We start from the raw sequence: 21,560 nt of genomic DNA, 5'->3' as shown, positions 1-21,560 counted from the left end.
GAACTCAGCTATATATGTTCCTTTCGAGAGTACATTCAAAGGTTCAAATTATCCAAGCTGGCTTCAGCTCAGTTTGTGTCCAATCCCTGTGACACTACAAATTCCTGTACTTAAACAGTAGATTCAAAAATAAACAATGACACCATAGAAATTGTAAAGATATATTGGTAAATTGAATTTAAATTTAAGAAAAAGAAATAAGGGGAATCCCTGGGTGGCTCAGCGGTTTGGCACCTGTCTTTGGCCCAGGGCGTGATCTTGAAGACCCGGGATTAAGTCACATGTCAGGCTCCCTGCATGGAGCCTGCTTCTCCCTCTGCCTGTGTCTCTGCCTCTCTCTCTCTCTTTGTCTCTCATGAATAAACGAATAAAATCTTAAAAAAAAAAAAAAGAAAAAGAAGTTGGAAGACTATTTCAGCCTTCTCCTGTTTACTAATGAAAGCAGCATTTTTATACAAAAAAAGGAAAGAAATTGTAAAGACAGAAGGAAAACTCCAAACTACTGAGTTTTGCCATTCTACATAACTACTCAGAGTTTTCATTTACATTCAAAATTTACAGCAATGACACAGAGAAGTATGAAGAATTAGTTTTGTTTGGTAATTGTAAAATTTAGCGTACATGCACTAAATATTTATTTGATTATTTAATGCTTTAAAATTAAAATTCATTCTTTTTATTAATTGTTTTTAACTGATTAACCATGAGGATAATTATTATAACTTATTTCTATCATCATTCCTGAAAATAATTTTGGTTCTCCATGTATGATCCATGTATGAGTTGATCTGATCCAGGTGAAATATGGTAGGTACACCTCTAGTTTAAACCCTACTTCACTCCTATATCAGCACAGTCAGCCAGTGGCCATTAGATACACAAAATGCAGAGACTCAAATTAACAAACCAGAAGATGAATCAGAGACCAAGTTGAGACAGAATATTCAGATAAAATAAAATATTGCCTCTGAATAGAAATAACAAGAATAGAATGTATCTCTATTAGAAAGGAAAGAAACTTTGAGAGAACAAGAAAGATCTCGTGAGAATCAAAAATATAAATGAAAAATAAAAAACTAATAGGAAAAAGGAATGTAAACTTGAGAAAATCATAAGTAGAACAACAACATTAACAACAACAACAACAAAAAAAAAACAGGAAAATAAATAAGAGAAAAAAGATTTTTAAAGTAGAGGATCAATTCAGAAGGTCTGACCTCTGACTAATAGAAGTTCCAGAAAGAACACCAAGTAAACAGATGGAAGTAAAAAATCAGATAATATAGGAAACTTTCCCAGAACTAAAGGCCATGAGTTTCCAAATTGAAATAGCCCACCAAGTACTGAGGACAATAAATGAAAAACAAACCACACCAAAGAAAACCACTGTGAAATTTCAGAATATTGGGAATAAAGAAAAAAGTCCTAAGAAATCCTAGACAAGAAACACAGGGCATCTACCAAGGGCCACGAATCAGCATGACATTGGATTTTCTAAAAGCACTCTGAAATCTAGAAGATGCTGGAGCAATACTATCAATATCCTAAATTTAAAATTTTGTTTTAATCTAGAATTTCCTTGGCAGCCAAACTATAAATCAGTGTTAAGTGTACAGTAAAAATTTTCTGACATACAAGGCCTCAAAAGGTTTATTTTCTATGTACTTTATGTCAGAAAGCTATTGGAGGATGAGTTCCATAAAAACAAGAGAATGGGGCAGCCCGGGTGGCTCAGAGGTTTAGCGCCGCCTTCACCCCAGGGCCTGATCCTGGAGACCCGAGATCGAGTCCCAAGTCGGGCTCCCTGCATGGAGCCTGCTTCTCCCTCTGCCTGTGTCTCTGCCTCTCTCTCTCTCTCTCTCTCTTTCGAATAAATAAATAAAATCTTAAAAAAAAAAAAAACAAGAGAATGAACAGATATAAAGAAATGCAAGACATCCAGAAAATGAGGAATGTATGAAGAGCATTCCTTGAATAACAATAAATGGAATCCTCAAGTCAGCAGGATCGGGGCAGGAAAATTAAATACTCCAGAAACCATATCTCCAAGAAAGAAAAAAAAAAAAAATGGAACCAATTCCTAAAGTCACATTTCCTTAGAGAATGTGGAAATTAATTAGTGTAGGGATATAACACTAAGTATGTTTTTTATAAAAAAAGACAATTTGAATTCTAGGAAAAAAACAAGAAAGGAAATGTAATCATAGAGAGGTATGAGCGATATTTCCATTGTCCTAAAAATGCAAACACTGGGTAACAGTTTAACAAATAGTGATGATTTAACTGTGCTGGAAGGATGGGGGCTGGAGAGAAGTAGCTGTGTGAAAGAGGAATCAACTTCCATCTTTCTTAAGAAAAGTCAAGAATTATAGTGACATGTAGCAGTACTGTTACATTATTTAGAAATATAGATGCTAAATGCTAAGGAATAAAGTTAAAAGAAATAGAAGGAGCTGCCTCTGGAGAGTATGACTTGTGATGGGAAGGCCAGGTCTGCGATTTTGTCTCCAATCTTATGCTATTATTTTCTCTTGTAATATAATGGACACATACTACTTTTGGCAAACATATTTAAAAGAGAGAAGCAAAAAAATAAAAAAATAAAAAAAAATAAAAGAGAGAAGCAGGAAATCAGAATTTTATTGGAAACCCCCAGGTTTAGTGTTGAAAATTAAAACACAATTACGACATAAAATGGTGGGGGGCACTTCAGTTTCCAACAAAACACTGCCTTAATTTCTCTAAGACAGATCAGGACTCTGGGCCACAATTAACACTTATTTGGCACCTCCTGCATGCTAATAGCACTGTAGAAAATTGTCAGAGATCATTGTGACTGATCCTCACCACATCCCTAAGGAGTTGGGGAAGTTAGTCCCAAGTAAGACACTAACTCTCTGGAGGATGAAGACCTTGATTGCAGGTATTTGTTTATATTTCTAAGCGTGAGCCCCAGGCTGTCTGTGGACAGATTATCATCACAACTTCGTGAGATATGCGAAGCCATTTTACGGATGAGAAAACAGACTCTTGGCAAAAGTCTAGTGGTTTAACCAAGTCATAAAATAGTGAATGGCAGAGCTGTGGAATGGCTCCAGCCTCCAGTACACCTCCCCACTCTCTGAACCTTTGGAGAATAGAGACTGTCTCTTCCCTGTCTGTACCTTCAGCATCAAGCACACAATGCCTGGCACAGAGAAGATGCTCAACCAAAGTCCATTGTCTAAAGCAGGCAAGGTCCTGAAGAAGTGTCACTTGGTTTATCAGGCCGGGAGAATCTCCAGCAGAACCAAGTCCCCACATGCCTCTGCCCTCTACTGCTAGGCATGTGACCTCCACACGCACTGTCTGGATACAGTTCCTGCAGGGACAGGCCCTCCATCAAAACAAGAGGAAACCATCCGGCTCTCCCTCAAGTGACCCAAGGAGTCCGTTTACAGCTCTAGGACGTAAGCTTGCATACTGAAATGTCACCCACTTCAAATTACAGGACAGTAACAATTTCAGTCTTTAAAAATAGAAAAAAAAATCAAACCTTTAATGCAAAAGAAAATGAAATTGTGGAAACAATTTTGAACCCACAGAACTTTTGAAAATGTCATTAACAAACTGTGAAATCAGGAAGATAAAAATCAGATGCCCCGAGGGGGAACAACAATGCTCCCAGTCCAGCCTCTCAGCCTGAGTCATGGAGAACCCAGTTTCCATTCTGCAGGTCCAGGAAGCAGGGGTACAGAGCTAATGCATGTCTCCTGCTCTGCCCTGGCTCCCGGGGTGGCAGGATTTGGAAAACACAGAATGAACCAACTCTCCAACATGTGAAGTTGGACCTGCTGGAGATGGAGAGGATAATACATGGAAACCAGCCCCCTGGGAGAAGGCCTGGGAGGCAGAGAGGAACTCTTCAAAGAATCCTGGAGAAGTACATTCATTTTCCAGGCTTCTCTTTGCTGATTCTACATGTCTGTGGGAGAGTCAGAATTATAGAACCTATCTCTAGAGCTTCCACAATAATAAATTTAAAATTACTCTCAGGGGAAAGGTAATTGTTGTAAAGTGTTGTAGGGCATGCATGGAGAACAAGATACAACACAAAATATTTTCAAAAGATCCTCTTGTTCTCTAAGGATTTTACAGTCATGGTAACAAAAACTTCAGATTTGGCTACCTTTATTATTTATAGACACTTTGCAGAACTAGAGAGATGGTGGGTCTGGCCTTCACAGGTTGGTAGCCTATCTAAATTCAGTTGCCAGGTTCAAGAGAAAGAGAGTCTAAAGGTGGGGAGAAGGGAGGTAAGGCACCAGGGTGGTCTCTGAGCCCATGTACAAAATGTATGGATGTAAGGGGGCTGCATCCTGGAGCCCAGAAAATACATATGTAATGCCCCCCTCATCCTCAGGAAAAATCACACTCAAGTTTCCCAGAATAGAATTCAAGGATAAGAAACATAGGGATATTTCCATGGAAGTTCACACATGAGGCCACAGGTTCAGCTTTCCTGGACCTGGGGCCTCATGGCTGTTTTTTTTTTTTTTTCTTTCTTGATCCCCGACTTACAGGAATTCCTGTAAAACCTAACCCCAGCCCTCTGAAATATCAACCACATTTTCAGGCTCTTCTCTCCAAATGCAGAATTGTACAAAATTGCAAGAGTAGAAGAGTGCTTATAACACCAACCCTGGATGCTACACACTCTGGAAGCATCCGTCACAATACCAGGTGCCTGCTAGACTTCCCTGGAGCCAGCTTCCTAGGGCAGGGTAACCCACCTCCATTCCCACTTCTGTTGGATGTCCATTAAAGACCAATAGATATCACACTACAGAAGTGCATGTTTCTTTACATCATGCATTATTAGCATGGGCAACTCTCATTTTAACAGCATCAGAAGGGAAACTCCTGGGAAGTGAGGGCCAACATATCACAGGGAAAGACATGTTGGCAAAACTAAACCGCCTATGCTTATCTTCAGGAATATTGTCCAATCACCTTTGCTCCAGGAATCCTTGCAACCCAGCAGTGTTTCCAAGAGAACTCCATTTCCTCCTGACTCACATGCACATTGATGTAGCCATCCCATATTAGGGCAGAAACACGGGTTTTACAACATGATTTGTCTTACAAGCTTTTCGCCTAATGGTTGGAAGAAGCATTGTAGGTATGCCACTACTCTGCAAATCAGTAGCCCCAAACTGTACTCATGCTTTTTACCTGCTGCTGAGTATATTTCAATTTTGGGGGGTGCTATTCAAGTTCAGTAAATGAAATCCTGCTCTCTGCCTCCAGAATCTTTCTATATGAAAAACACAAGGCTTTCAATAAGTGTTGCTTCAACTTTGATGATGGTGGGATGAAAATCAGCACAACTACCCTGGTAGATAATCTGTTGCTATGCCTTATAATAAAAAACCCCCAACATGAACACACTTAAAATCATACTTCATTTCCAACAACTTATCTGTGGTTACATTTAAGGGTGTTCCTAAAAATGTTCATGCCAGTAGTTTTATAATTTAAATAAGGTTGAAATTAGTCTGAAGCTCCATTAACAAAACATTGTTTCAGTTAATTATTGTGCACTCATTCACCATGCAAAGATCTATTGTGCCACCAATAAGCATAATGTCATGAAGGTCTGTGTACTGACAGAAAAAATTCACACAACATATATAGAATGCTAAAGAGCCCACAAAACAATGTACGGCATGCTAAGGTTTGTAACACATGTATGCATATAGAGGATGTTCATTCTTTCATCCATTCACCAAGCACATGTCGAGCACTTTTACGTTCTTAACCGTTCCAGGCACTAGTCCAAGCACTGGAGAGACAACAGGAGCAAAACGTCCCACCCTTACGCAATTTGCAATCTAGAAGAGTGGAGAGAGAGTCCACAAACAAATAAATATAAATATAATGTCAGAAAGGGAAAAGTGCTGTGAATAAAAATAAGGTAGGGTAAAAAACTAAAGTGTATAGGAGGGGACAATTTTATAATAGTGTGATCAGGGGATGCCTGGGTGGCTCAGCGGTTGAGCACTTGCCTTCAGCCCAGGGCGTGGTCCTGGAGACCTGGGATCGAGTCCTGCATCGGGCTCCCCGCAGGGAACTGCTTCTCCCTCTGCCTGTGTCTCTGCCTCTCTGTGTGTGTGTCTCTCATGAATAAATAAATAGAATCTTTAAAAAAAAATAGTGTGATCAGAGAAGAATTCTCTGAGGAGATGACATGTGCATAGAAATCTGTAGTAAGTGAGGAAAAGCAAAGCTCTCCTCAGAGGTTACCAAGTTCAAATGCTGGGAGTAAAGCACGTAGACACATGCAAGGCACAGCAAAAAGGTCCCATGGCTAGGAACTAGTGGGAGGCAAGGTGAGCGTGGCAAGGGTCAGTGTCTCTTGGAAACCCCTGAAGGGTTTTGAGCAGGAAAATGATAAAAGGATTTTGGCTGCTGTGGGGGGAAGTCTGTAGGGAGACAAGCAGAAAGATGAGTTCAAAGGTCACTGAAGCAGTGTAGGGAGGAGATGCCAATGGCTCGAACAAGTAACAGAGTTGGTGAAAAGTAGTTAAATTCTGGATATATGTTAAAAGTAGAATCATCAGGTCTATTATGTTGGATTTGGCATGAGGTGGAAGGAGAAGAGAGACAGTAGAGAAGTTTTGGGCCTGAATAAGTTTTTAAAAATGAGAATGCAGGGATCCCTGGGTGGCTCAGTGTTTTGGCGCCTGCCTTTGGCCCAGGGCATGATCCTGGTAGTCCTGGGATCGAGTCCTGCATTGGGCTCCCTGCATGGAGCCTGCTTCTCCCTCTGCCTGGGTCTCTGCCTCTCTCTCTCTCTCTCTCTCTCTCTGTCTATCATGAATAAATAAATAAATGTCTTTTTAAAAAATAAAAATAAAAAAATAAAAATGAGAATGCCACTTGCTGAATTAGGAAATACTGAAAGAGAAACAGTTGGGAGGGGAAATCCAAAGGATATATACCAAAGTATATGCTACAGATCACAGCTAACACTCACATTCCTGCTTGCTCTGGCCAGGCACTGCCACTGCTTTACATTTACAGCCACTCATTTAATTTTCACAATAACTCTTTCAGATAGGTTACTATTATTGCATTTGGGAATACAGTTTACTTTTGTATTTATCTAAATATGCTAATTTTATTTGCAACAAACATGCATATGCTACATAGTAAAGGAAATTGAGTGTGTGTGTGTGTGTGTGTGTGTGTGCAGTAATCCCAGTGAGAAAAAAAAATCATATATTTATAAATTTTCATTCTTGGCGAGTCTCTGGTGATTGCTCAATGTAGGTTGATGTGAGACTGCTTCACAGTCTTTTAGCTCAGCAGATATTCCATTTTTTTTCCTGCCAGGTCAGATAAGTTCATATGCAAGACCCAGTCTCATCAACACTCCCAGAATAACACACAGATTCCTGTACCCTAATTTTCATTCAACCTCTTTCATCCTCAGCATTTAAAAATACTGGAATGCAATGACAGAGAAATAAATATTAAAGGAATAACCTTGAGTCATTTCATTTTTTATATGAAATTTTGCAAATGGATTACTTTAAGCGATTACACTTAATACATCCTCATATCTTATTTTCAACAAATCCCAAGTGGATAGAGACTCACCAGTGGGTCCCCACACCAAGCTGAGAGCCTCTGTTTTAGATGATTCTATGAATCGGATTGCTAAAGGGCATTGATTTTTTTTTATTTCAACATTTCATAAATGAGAGCTCTTGTTTAGCTTTTGTTTTTCTCCCTAATCCTTAGTATTTAACCACAAATTTTGTTTTCTCCAACAATTTCCATGTATGTGGATGTATTCATTGAAGTATAGAGAGCAGGGTGATTGTAGCCCTGTCCACTGGATGAACAGGGAGACATTTGGGGCAGAGGTCTCTGTGGTTACCACAGTGACACTCCCTCGACTGAAGAATTGTGCAACACTACCTGCTAAGGGAATAACTGATTTCCATGGAATTCTGACTGTACTTTGTTGTTATGCGATACTCTCAGGGAGCATAAGTGCTTTGAAGATGAACCAATCATCTCCAATTTAAAATGAAAAGTCAGACCAGGCCCTCCGCTCATTTTGCCCCTGCATTGATGCTTAGTAAGCTCCCTGATGCTGGAATTACACCAAAAGCAGTCACGTTCAATTACTGTAACTCCAAAACAAATATCTATTTGTATTTTCTTTTGAGAATGTAGAGAAGAATCCCAACATAACATGAGTCTCCTTAAGTGAAACTGGATATACCTTGGATCAAATTGAGTCTCCTGAATCATAAACATTAGAACTGGAAAGGAATTAGATTGCATGGTTCAAGCTTGTCAGTTAATAGATAAGGAAAAAGCTACTCAGTGAAATTAAATGATCTTCCCGGGACCACACAGAAAAGAATATCACAACCCAGTTGACCTTGTCCTGAGCGCAATGTTCTTTCCACCCACTAGACCATGCAGTCTTTCTTGTACACAACCACCTCCCAAAGCCACTGTTGGTGGTCTCAGTTGGACCCCCAAAGGTCCCAGGATAGGATTAAAGAACTGCCTCCCAGAACCGCCCTACATCCCTCATGTCTCCTACAGCAGCAGATCTGGGCCATCCAGGAAAGTGGGAAACCCACTCAGGCACAGAACTGATGTGATAACGCCTCATGGTGGAAGCCCTGGGAACATTTGCCCTACCCTGAATTCTAATCTCAAGAATGTAAAAGGAGATTTGGAAGGACTAAAGAAAAGAGAAAGGGAGACAAGGATAGAAAGAAACTAAAGAATAACTATGGATGTGTAGAAAAATAAGGAAATGTAGGTCAGAATCATTTAATAATCAAGCTTTTGCCTTTTAAAAGCCATTTCCAATAACAACTATTATCAGAGAACTTCCACTTTCCTTACGAATGTTTGCCCAAGTTCTGAACAAGATAAAATTCAGATCACAATTATTTTCTTGATTTACACCTTCTCTTTCACCTCAGCTACATTTCCTTTAGAATACCAGCTGGTAACAAGATCCCAGCTTGCGCTGTAGTTAAGAGCCAACAAGCTTATGATAGGAATAGTTTTAAAGATTAAAAGTTGGCAGCGCCATCAGCTCTGCAGCAATCATGAGCAACATATTATTAGCTTTGAGAATACATTTAGGTGTGGAAATACAATCTAGACTAGATGCCAACTATATAAATAGCATTTTCCTGCCTAGAACTATTTGTCACAAGCAAGTAACCAACCACTGATTTTTATGTACACTGCAGGGTACTAGAAGCAGGCTGGGTTTACCTAATGAAATACTTTACCTTCTGTTCTGATGACAAGCATGACAATTCCCAGTTAGCCATTCTTTGCAAAGATTTCCTCACAGTAGTGACAGTCAGACTACCATGTCAGTTATGTAGCTAGCACTGGAGTGTCAGGTCCAAAGGAGCAGCTCTGTCCTGGAGTTGTGCTGTTGAATTGTCCCTGCTGGCTCAAATTCCTGGTTAGCTGTCCCTTGGATTTACTGATTCAGTGGAATGGTAATATGTCACATGCACATCAATTCACAGAGAAAAACTGACTTTCTGCTTTAATATTAATAGTGATTGGGGGGGGGGGGAATAATGATTGGAAATCCTTCAGGACATAGTCCGGATCCTCATCCCAACCTTGCTGTTGGCTGCACCACCTTGGACAGGTTCTTGCTTTCTGGGCCCCTGTTCTCTGATCTATAAAATAAAGCAGAGGTGAAGAGGATCTCTACAGTCACCTCAGGCTCTAGCATTCTGTGATTTGGCTTTGGAAGAAAGCATCTATCTACATAAGGTCAGAACCAGAAAAACATTTCTTATAGCTGAAAACAAGCAGCCTTGGGAAGTTGCAAGAGAGTCTCCTGGGCCAAGGCAATCCTTTCCTCGTGATAAGGCAGGTGCCAGCCTGGCCTGGAGGAGAGAGAGTGTTTATTTGAATATTTAAATGAAGGTCCGCAGAAGCATTAACATCTAAACATGCATTTCTGTACTATCTTCCCTTTGAAGAGTACCAAGACCTTTACACCTATATAACCGAGAGCTGGTGTTCCTTCACAAAACATCGCCAGATGATGTTTAATTCGAGGACATAGCACACTGTCAACATCATCTTCCATGGATTCAGGAAGTGTCAGTTGTTCAGATGCACATTTCATTAATGTAACCTAATTCTTCACACCTACTCACTAGGGTCCAGCTCTTTTACAGATTTGGAATCCTGATACTTTGTGATTTCTGAAGCTCTGTGGACTGTCCCCACAGTCGGCTGCCTTTGTGATTCTAAGGCAACAGGCCTGCTCTGGTTATGGTACCAGGTGTGGCACATAACACTTCTGAGCCCCAACTTTTCAAATAATAGTCTCCAGAAAATATTACCGAGAGACAAGGTAATTGCAGTGACAGAGCAGAGAGTTTGCAAAAGCTATATCCCATCCTAGTACTGGATTTATGTGGAGAATTCTATAGCAGATAACTGTCACAGAAACTGTGTCATATTTTAATTCTATGTAGATTTACCTTGTTTGAAGCAATCTTAGTCTGTGGCAATATGAAGTTTATGAATTATAGAGTAGTTGCTTTACAAAATGCTTATTAACTTTTCCATGAACAGAGGAGTAAAATTAATTCAAACATCTGTACCTGAAACGCCAAAGAAAAAAAATCTTAGTAATTTACAAAAGGATCCAGAATAGCGCAATACCTAGGAAGTACATGCTGCAGGCTAAACATTATTTGAGGTGCTTTACCAAATATTAACTCTTTTATTGAACCTCAGAACACTTCTGTGAGATGAGTTTACTAGTATCCCTCTGAGACTGATAGATTAAGTTCGCAAAAATCATATGCTAAATGGGGGACCCAGATTTGGGCACTCCGAATCCATACTCCTCACTTTGAACTTCTGTTATGCTGACATTTTAAAATATAAATTTTAGTTAGTACATATACAATGATTTAATTTTGTATGTTTTTTAATCTTAGTTTTAAAATCAAAGTGCTTTGACAGCTCAGAATCGCAGCCAGGTCTACGAACACCACTTTTCATGGATTTTCAAGGAGAGACATACATTTGTCACACATCCCTCCGTTGCAATGACAGAAATCCAACTCAAGTTTAAGCAGAAGAAAGACCTACTTAGATATAAAAGTCAGGGTAAAATTGGTCTCAAGGACTCCAGAGGACTCAAGATATGTCATCAAAGCTCATTCTCTTACTCTATTTCTCAGTTCAGACTTCCTCAGTCTATTGGCCATATTATCTTCTGTTCTATCATTGAAGATGGGCCTTTTCTGAATCCCTCAATGTCTCTCTCTCTCTCTCTCTCTCTCTCTCTCTCATGTGTGTGTTGTTAAGGGACCAGGGGGCATGCATGGCTGTAAGTAGCCTCTGGCTTATGTGATTCCAGTGTAGCACCCACAGTGTAAGTGAGGACTTCTTGCCCAACGTACTTAGAAACATCCCACTCAAAGGCCCAGCTCTGAGCCAGTCATGCAATCAGAGGCCAGAATCGGGCTTGTAAGATGGTTCCACTGGCCTTCATTGTTGCTGTTGTTTCTTTTCTTTTTATCCATGGGTTCTCTTGAAAACATTTCCCCCTCAACAAGTTGCAAGAATGTAGTTGATATAGGTTGCTTTGGTCGGCCCAGGATTTTGTCTCCCCTTCTTTTAGTAGACCGCCTGTTCCTTGAAGAGCCACTCTTCCTCTGCTGCATTTGGTTCAGGGGGTAAGGGGCGGTGGGCTATGGTTCGTAGCATTCTGCCTCTCTGCCCACGTGAGAGTCAAGAAGAGCAGGCTTTGCAGATAGTGATACGTTTGGAAAACAAGCAACTCTTGGGGTGGAAAACATCTGTACATATGGGCAGTAATTGAAATAACTCTTAAGGCAGAGCTGGGGGTACAGGTCATCTCCAATATCCATTTCCCTCTTCCAGAGTATTGTAAGGTAGAAATACCTCAACCTTTCTTATAGTTAGGAGTGATCATGTGCCTAAGTCCTGGACAATGAGGAGTAAAATGAAATGTTTTTATGCTTTATGAAAAGATAGTAGGGAATGGCCTTTGCCCACTTTTTCCTTTATTCCTCCTTCATTTCTGTTAGTCAGAACAGAGACATGCTAGCTGGAGCTAGAGCACCATCATGGATCATGAAGTAACTTGGAATAGAAAGGTGCATGATGATGGGATCCCTGGGTAGCCCAGTGGTTAAGTGCCTGCCTTCGGCCCAGGGTGTGATCCTGGAGACCCGAGATCAAGTCCCACGTCGGGCTCCCTGCATGGAGCCTGCTTCTCCCTCTGCTTCTCTCTCTCCCTGTGTCTCTCATGAATAAATAAATAAAATCTTAAAAAAAGAAAAAGAAAGGTGCATGATGGAGGAACAAAAGGAAGTTTGCCTCAGTCCCTATGGATTCACGAGCAGAGCAGCCATCTGCACTGTGTATCTTCAGACATCTGCTACAGAGAAATAAATTCCTACTTTGCTTAAGCTGCCACTATTTCAGGCCTCTATTACTTATACCCAAACCAAATCTTAACTGGATCTAGAAACAAAGGAATATTTAAACATGCTGTGACAAAGGAACCTAGATGACAAATGGGAACACTGAAGGGTTAGGGGATATGGAGAGATAAGAATTAGCTGTTGGTCTTCATAAAGAGGACCTCCCTGGGACCAGGAAGCACATCAGGCTTCCGGCCCATAGGAAATAGACAGTTCAATCTTTTCTGACCTGGGGTCAAGGTGCTAGTAAGTGAGGAAGGAACAATTGATGCCCACATGGAACTATCTCCACAGCATCTGGTGTCTCCATTAAGGGGCCCCTGTCCCTTTGCTCCCTGATCTGGGGGGCTTCGCTGTGGGTAAAACCAATGTATGGAAACATAACACAAAAGTTAGTCAAATCCACCAATGTATTTAAAACCTAGCTCAGTGTTACAGTGTAATATTATTCAGTCATAAATAGAAGGAAATCCTGCCATTGTCAACAACATGGATGACCTTGAAGACATGATGCTGAGTGAACGAAGTCAGAGAAAAACAAGTACCACATGATAACACTTGCATATAAAATCTAAAAAAAAAAAAAAATTAAAAAAAAAAAAAAAGCCAAGCTCATAGAAGCAGAGAAGAGACTTGTGGTTGCCAAGGATTGGGGTATGAGGAAAGATGTTGATCAGAGTTATAAGATCAATAAGTTCTGGGGATGTGATGTACAGCATGTTCAGCGTAGTTTACAGTAATGTATTATATATATATATACTTGCAAGTTGCTAAGAGAGCAGATCTTGAATGTTCTCACCACACACACACAAAAGGTAACTGAGTGAAGTGATGGATGCATTAAAAGCCCTTCTTGTGGTTTTTACATCACAATATACATATATTAAATCATCACCTTGTACACCTAACTTACACAATGTTATATGTCAATCATATCTCAATAAAGCTAGGGGAGAAAGCTTCATTCAATTTTTAAAGTTAACTTACACCCAACTTTCAGGAATACACATCATTCAAACTACTTCTCCACTGAGGGCATTCTCATGCTGAGACAATTCCCATCTCCCCTGGGAGGGGGAGACAGCAGTTTTGCTTTGTAAAATATCCTAACCAATAAGCGAAGTTCAGAGATGAACCGTTTCTTCCCTGGCTGCAGAGCACATTAGCAGCACTAGTCAGACTTAGATTTTTTGCATCAGGGTTGCTTCTTATAAGACTCTCCACTTCTCTGAAAGTCCTCTGGCTCTGCAGAAATCTTACAAGAGTTCAACGCCAGAGCTTGGTCAACCACTATTTTGGAGCTGACAGATTCTTGGCTCTTCCATATTTTCTCTTCTTCTTCCTTTATTTATTTATTTATTTATTTTGAGTGCATAAGTAGATCTAGTTAGGTTTATTACAGGAACAAAAGTTCTTCTGGAAAGCTAATTCTTTTGAATCGTTGAAATGAAAAATAATACCCCCTCCCCACCCTTCAGAGCCCACTCTGATTTAAGCAGATGAAAATGCTAGCATTTCTAAACCCAAGGCTCTATTTGGGATGTTGAATATAAAGTGCCTTTTCTAGCCGTTGTGACAGGAAAGGAATGCACAGGTTTCTCAAGAGCAGATTGCAGGGCCCATGCTGATCTAATTTATGTATCTTCCTGCCAGGAATGAAACCTCATGGTTGTGGCACTTATTCAATGATTATTTGATATTTTCTGTATTCGGTGAATATATGGAAATATTTTTAAATTGGGGTTTTAAACTACCTATTAAAAAAAGTAGTTTTCCTCTTAAACTTCTGGACAGCCACACTGAAAAGTATCCCTTACACAAAGAAGGAGATTAATGATTATAGGACAACACATGAAAATGTGACAATGATTAAGCCCAGACAGATTATAATATCAGTCAATGAGGGACCCCAGGTCCTCAGCCTGGCATTAGCTCTTAATATTAGTAACAATTATTTGGAATATCTTTCTTAGCAAGCTAGTCACCTCTTATTTCTGGCATTTCTTTATCTTAGGTGAGAGAGGAACAACGAAAGTCAAGTCCTGATTAGAATGCGTGCACACCAAAACATGAGAGACACCTAAATCTGGGAAATGAACAAGGGGCAGTGGAAGAGAAGGTGGGCGGGGGGTTGGGGTGACTGGGTGATAGGCATTGGGGGGGGCACTTGGAGGGATGAGCACTGGGTATTATGCTATATGTTGGCAAATTGAACTCCAATAAAAAAAATTTTAATTGTCACACACACACACAAAAGAATGTGTGCACATACAAACAGATGTGTGTTCACTATGAAGGAGGGCAGATTATGTGATGACAACCAAGGCACAAGTCAAAGATAAAAGCTCTAAATGCAAAAAAAAAGAAAAAAAATTGTTTCACTGTTTTGTGAACATAATGTTGTGAGGGTAGGGTGGTTTTTAAAAGTCTTTCAGTTGAAGAGCACCTGGGTGGCTCAGTCAGTTACGTGTCTATCTTTGGCTCAGGTCATGATCTCAGGGTCCTGGGATCAAGTCCTCCATCAGGTTTCCTGCTCAGTGGGGAGTCTGCTTCTCCCTCTTTCTCTCTCTCTCTCACTTCTTTCCCTTCCCTTCCCTTCCCTTATGTGTGCTCTCTCTCATAAATAAACTTTTTTTTTTAATATAAAAAAAAGCCTTAAAAAAAAGTCTTGGGGCACCTTGGTGGCTCAGGTCATGATCCCAGGGTCAAGCCCTGCATCACAGCTTCCTGCTCAGTGGGGAGTCTGCTTCTCCCTCTGCCCCTCTCCCTGCTCATGCATATTCTCTCTGTCTCAAAAAAAAAAAAAAAAAAACTTTCAGTTGAGCTTCCCATTCTCTCAAATGTTAACCCAGTTAGAAGACACATTATTAGCAGAAACTTAGGGGGGAAAAACTATAAGAAAACATAATATTTAAAATACTTTTTAAATGTCTCATCAGTTCTAAAGATGTATTTTATTTATCTTGACATCACACTGTTGTGTCAGTCTCCTAGGGCTCCTGTAAAAACCTACCACAAACTGGGTGGCTTAAAACAACAGATATTTATTCTCTCACAGTTCTGGAGGCCAGAAGTCTGAAATTAAAGTGTCAGCAGGGTTGAGCAAGAATCTGTTCCAGGCCTCTCTCCTCACTCCTAGTGGCTGCCCACAACTCCTGGTGTTTCTTGGCTTGTATGTGCATCCCTTGAACTCCTGCCTCCTGCACATGGCCTTCCCCTCTGTGCAGCCGTGTATCTTTGCCTTTTCCATCTTTTATAAGAATGCCCATCATGGGATTTAGGGCCCACTCTGATCCAGAATGACCTCATCTTGAGGTCCTTACCTTAATTACATTAATAAAGGCCCATATTCCAAATAAGGCCCAAATAAGGTGCACATGTTTTTATGGGGTGTCATTATTCAACACTGCAGCAGTAATGGTGTCATTCTCCTGCTAATCCATGAGATTCATAATCTTACTTTCAGCTCTAATCTCTTTCCTTTTCTCTTTACTTTGTTCCATTTTCTACTTCCTTTTCTGTAACACACAAAACAAAGTTTGTGACTTGATGACTCCTACTCTATCACAGTGTTGAACAAACTGGAGGAAGGTGTAGGAACCTATAAAATAAAAGACTCCCAGTGTTGAATTTAACTATTTTTAATCTTATTTAAATGTGCACAACACAGGAATCCCTGGGTGGTTCAGTGGTTTGGTGCCTGCCTTCGGCCCAGGGCGTGATCCTGGAGTCCCGGGATCGAGTCCCGCGTCAGGATCCCTGCATGGAGCCTGCTTCTCCCTCTGCCTGTGTCTCTGCCTCTCTCTGTCTCTCTGTTTCTCATGAGTGAATACATGAAATCTTTTTTAAAAATGTGCACGACACAGAACTAGGTTCATAGTTCCTTGACGTAAGATTCTTAGGCATTCATAAAACAAAAACAAATCTACAAATTCATACAACAAAAGTATAAAACCAATAAAATTTAAATGTAATGATTCCAAAAGATTTTTATTGAGTGCCTATTATTTGTCATGCACTGAAAGAAGGGCTATAGACACCGCATAAATCAAACTGGCAAAAATACCTGCCCTGATGGATTGCAATTCAGTTATAATGGCAACTGAATGGGAAGAACCAGATATTAGCAATATGCTAAAATCAAACTCCAGTCACGATATGACTGTATGTGACTAACTGCTACTGGGTGACATCATTTGAGCCTAGCATCTATGCCTCTGTGCACCATGTGATGACCAATTCTTCAATCTTTTCCCTCTATTTTAACAATTACGAACATCCTCCATATAGTAAACTATGACATCATTAGGCATAATTGCATTATTTGCATACTGAGCCTACCTTCATCTTTTCTCACAAGCCTTAAGAATTCAACAGTACATGACTCCGCCACACCATTCCACTTTCTTGCGTATCAAATCAACATGTCAATATAGTAAATATTTTAAGAAACCCAAATCTTGCCCATGGAAGCTCCTTTCAAGTGCAGATTTCACCACAAACAAGTTATTTTGTCTTTGAATGGATTAAAATTATTTGACATTTGTAGCCTGGGTTTTCTTTTCTGTTGGTATGCCCAGATGTATAGCTTGATTAAGATTCTCTACATTTCCAGAGCCTTAAACCCAAAAACATACTAGCGTGGAGCAACACTTGCTCCACCTCAGTTTTTCATGAATGCATCCTCTTGTTCTTTCTTTCCAGTATTTAGATTAATAAATGAAATACATAAAACATTTGTCCAAGTTCAACTGAATACTTTAACACTTTAGCTCAGTTGTTACCTGCCAAAACATGAACAACCCAGAACCACTACAACTCCATCTTATTAGCAACAGCGAGAGAGAAGGAGAGAGAGAGAGAGAGAGAGAGAGAGAGAGAGAGAGAGAGAGAGAGAATGGGGAGGGAGTGAGAGAGAACAGTGATGATCCCACAGTAACCATTTATGGCCATTCACATATCCTTTTTGCTCCATGCTACCTGGACCTCTGAATTCTCAGGCCATTCATTAGAGCAAACACACTAGAGCTAATCATTCTTTATTGCCATAAAGATATTTTCTTACCATTATTTTAAAATCATTTAGGACAATTTTGTTCTTTGGGCACTTCCAGTGTTTATACTCCCGGATAAATAAAACTTCCACTGAATAACAGTGAGTGAGGAATGGTTATTATGATTTTCACATTAGAAGTTGCCAACCTAACAGCAGCCAGACATGCTTACCAGCATATTTAAAAGTTAAATGCTATCATTTTGGTAATTATGTGGTGCCAACATTCAACCACAAATGCAAAGAAAACACAACACCTAAATCACATGGCAGGGTTCAGTTATAATCAAAAAGAAAAGGGAGCATTTTCAAATTCTTAGTGAGAGCTTGCTGACCCTAAGAGTAAGTCTATAGACCTTGATTGCAAAACAGAGATCTACAACATGCCTGAGACTTTCTTTATCCATTCCCATTGCCCATCATGCCCACTCTAGACCCTCATCTCTTACTCATGGTCACATCTTCCCTCTTGTCTTTGTTCTCACCCATTCCAAACTATCCCCCACATGGCAGCCTGACTGATTATCCTCAGTTTAACCAATATTTGTGTTGCCAGATCTATGGGTGCCAGATGCTATGCAAAGTCCTAAGATTACCAGAGTGAAAGATACATGATTATTGTATGAAACTCACAATTTGAATCCTCAAAGGATTCCTCTTTTCCAACAAGTATGGTCTTCCCTCCTTCAAAGCATTCTTCTAAATGTTTATTTTGCTCATTTCTTCCCAGACTTATACCTCCAGGTCCCACTTCCAATAACACCATATTCATTAGCTCTTCTAGCCATGAGGTAGACCTCTAGCCCTCAGAGTTCATATGCAAGTTCATAGTTATACACCACATACACACACACACACACACACACACACACACACACATTTTTCTTGGAGTTTGTGGTCTCTTTTCTTCAGACTGTGAGCTCCTCAGAAGTCAAGACTTTGGGCCCTAGATTCATTCTTTAAATAAATACTTCCTGGTGCCCATCACTATTTCTCAGGAGGCAAACATTTTTCTTCTCTGCTCTTTAAGTGAGCTCTTCGCTACCCAATTCAATCTGAAAATCAACCCAAGACTATTTCAAAGGACAAAGGTCTTTGCTTCTGAAGCATATAACATTTGAGACAAACTCAGTGGGGCTAAAATCAGAATCTGGAATTTTAGAAGCCAGTAGTCTAGAGAACTAGGCTAAGCCTTCCATGTGCCACAAATCTCATGCTGCTAGACTAAGGCCAGAGTCTGTTCTCCCAGAGTCTGAATCTAGGCCTCTGGAAACAGTGGTCTGTGTGCTCTCTTTTACATTTTATCAACCTTGAGGCTCCAGCCTGAGCCACATCCTCCATTAGCTCTGCTTGCCTCTTTCTGTTCTGTTTATATTTTAACACCTAATAGGTAAAACGGGCCAAGTTTTATACTATGGCTGTCTGGGGTGATTCAAAGGCTTTGTAACTCCCATAACGTCCAGAACACAACAAAGTCAAAACCATCTAAACTACCTAATGTATAAAGTAACCCATGACTCTATGCAAGACAATTTGCAATGATAGAGAGCAAATGAGCTGTAGAAGCATTCACTTTAGCTAATTACACTCAGAAATCATTCTCCAAGATTCTAGCCATGGCAAAGGATCATTGCACTCATGTTCACATACCCACACATGCAATAATAGCAGCAAACACTCTTCTAAGATCCTCCATATAATAACTCACTTAATCCTCATCATGTCCTTATAAGGTAGGTACTATTATTACTCACATCTTGACGGACATGGAGATCTGTCACTAAGGTCCCTCTTCAAGGAAGGACTTGCTTCTCAGCCATGGGGAAGAGTGGTCTGCAGACAGCCTCTAGCCCCCTCAGTGTCCATCAGCTGTAGAACTGCCCTGCCTATGGTCTGCTTTTATCCCAGGCAGCCTATGCCAGGGGTGAGTCGGAGAAGAAAGGCCAGCACATCAGCCTGCCCTGGGATAACTCCAGCGGACGCCATTCCCTCCAGGGCTCCCCGCTGGGTCGGCCTCCACATTGCCAGGCTCACATCACTGATGGGGCTCTCCCTTTGCCCAGTACACATCTTCCTCTTATTTCTACAGATGCTGACCTCCAACCAATGTCCTGCACTTAAACTCAACTATTCCTCCTCTGCTTCTGCAGATCCCAACCCAGGCCCAGCCCCCGGGGGATTCCCTTCTCTCCACTTCCCTAGGTTAAACCTTCAGCACTCAGCCCACATCTCCCCTCCCCCATGAAGCTTTTTCCTCTTCTACTGACCTTGAGCAACCAGTCTTACATGCCACAGTCCTGATTTACACCCTGTCTTATCAGTCTCCCCTTTATCTGCATGTCCTGACTCCCAGCTAAAATGAAGCCATCTTCAGCATGGGAATCAGTGTCTCCCATAAATATTCTTTTTTATCATATTTTTAGAAATTTAAAAATGCGAAAAATATAAGGAAGGGTCATATCACTCAGAATTCACAGATGTCCCCCTTTCAAGAAATTGCTTCCAGATCCTTACAACCACCCCATCCCAGTCACCCTCCCCATGGACCAGGAAGCTCCATTCACATGAGGCTGACATAGTTTATCATATAAATGTTATATGGTATTTTATATGTGAATAATTATATTTCACACAGGGAGCATCATATTCTGCTACTGTTCTGAACCTTGCTTTTTCTATTCAACATTATGATTTGTCCATTGATAATTAACTGCATTCGTAATACCTATATTGAACACCCAAAAATGTTATTAATAATAATGATGATAGTGAAAGACACACAGAGTCAGGAGAGTAATAGAAAGTCATGACCTTAAATTTTTCATGACCCAAAGAACTGAGATGTATACTGTATACATCCTATGTTCTCAACTTACTGGCTGTGTGATCTAAGGCAAGTTACTTAACTGATCTATGTCTCCGTTTTCTCATCTTTGAAATGGAAAGTGCCAGTAGCTACTTCACATAGTGATAAGTACTTTAGTTAATGCATTTCAGGTTCTGAGAAAAGTGTGTGGCACATAGTAGCCATTGAAAAACTTGTATTTAAGAGTAATCATAACTAATACTATCATAGCACACTACGGATGCTAGCTCAAGAAATTTGAATGATCCAGATTTTGAACCTTAGGAAAATAGAAAAGAGAAAAAGTCATTAAGAAGTTTATTATAAATTGCAATTAATTCTATCATTAATATTTGCCCAAAGAGCCCAATTCTTAAAAGCCTAGGCATTTTACTTCTTTTGCCTAGTTAGCTTCAGGCTTAAGGCCAATTGGTTGTCAATTATTTGAACCTCTCAACCTAACTCCACAGAACAGAATATTCTCAGAGAAATCTGAAAAGTGAATTTGTTGGCTGCATCTTTGCCTGCAGTTTCTCAGCTTGCACTTTAAAGAAATCTTAGTTGGTAAGGAGAAATCTCCTCTAAAGCCGCTGTGACTAAGTTATTCTAGAGCTTCGGTAGTTTTTCTTTCTTTTAGCCAGGTTTAAAAAAAAATTGTTACCCTTACACTCTCTCTATTTATTTATTTTGGCCTCAGTGGACTAGACCACAGCTAAAACTTTATGGACCTCATAAAATTCCCAACATTCTCAGACACGGGTCGTGATGTTTGTGCACTGGGCAGAAAACAAAGGTGCATTTATGAGAATGGACATGCTCAGAGATCAACGAACTGAGGTCAGGCCTATAGGCTTAGTCTGCAGCTACACTGCATCACAGGCAACATATGGCTTAAGTGTGTCCCCCTCTTTCCGTACTCCCTCTCCTGTCCTCTATTCCCTACAAGTGACACGGGGCCCTGGTGCTGGTGTTGTTCCTTGATTACCAAGACCTCCCACCATGACGCTGCCCATGACACTTTTGAGGGCTTGTGTTGCCCAAAATAAACTATGTCTGGAACTTTCCATCCTGCCCTCACACACTCACCTTCAAAAATTATCTGTTCTGTGTCTCCTCTCCTCACAGCGTGGCTTTC

General features: G+C 40.3%; 1 long non-coding RNA gene across 1 annotated transcript in view; it reads right to left on the bottom strand.

Moving 5' to 3' along the window:
* The window catches only part of LOC118350691 (uncharacterized), a 233,844-nt gene extending 214,032 nt beyond the window's left edge, over window positions 1-19,812 (bottom strand). Inside the window, exon 1 of the long non-coding RNA XR_004804953.2 lies at window positions 19,335-19,812. This is a non-coding gene — a long non-coding RNA (uncharacterized LOC118350691). The remainder of the gene's footprint in view (window positions 1-19,334) is intronic.
* Window positions 19,813-21,560: the final 1,748 nt, after the last annotated feature.

The sequence above is a fragment of the Canis lupus genome, chromosome 15, assembly GCF_003254725.2.
Source record: "Canis lupus dingo isolate Sandy chromosome 15, ASM325472v2, whole genome shotgun sequence".
Taxonomy (NCBI): domain Eukaryota; kingdom Metazoa; phylum Chordata; class Mammalia; order Carnivora; family Canidae; genus Canis; species Canis lupus.
Note: the sequence above shows the minus strand (reverse complement) of the source record. Positions and strands in the feature narration are given on the sequence as shown.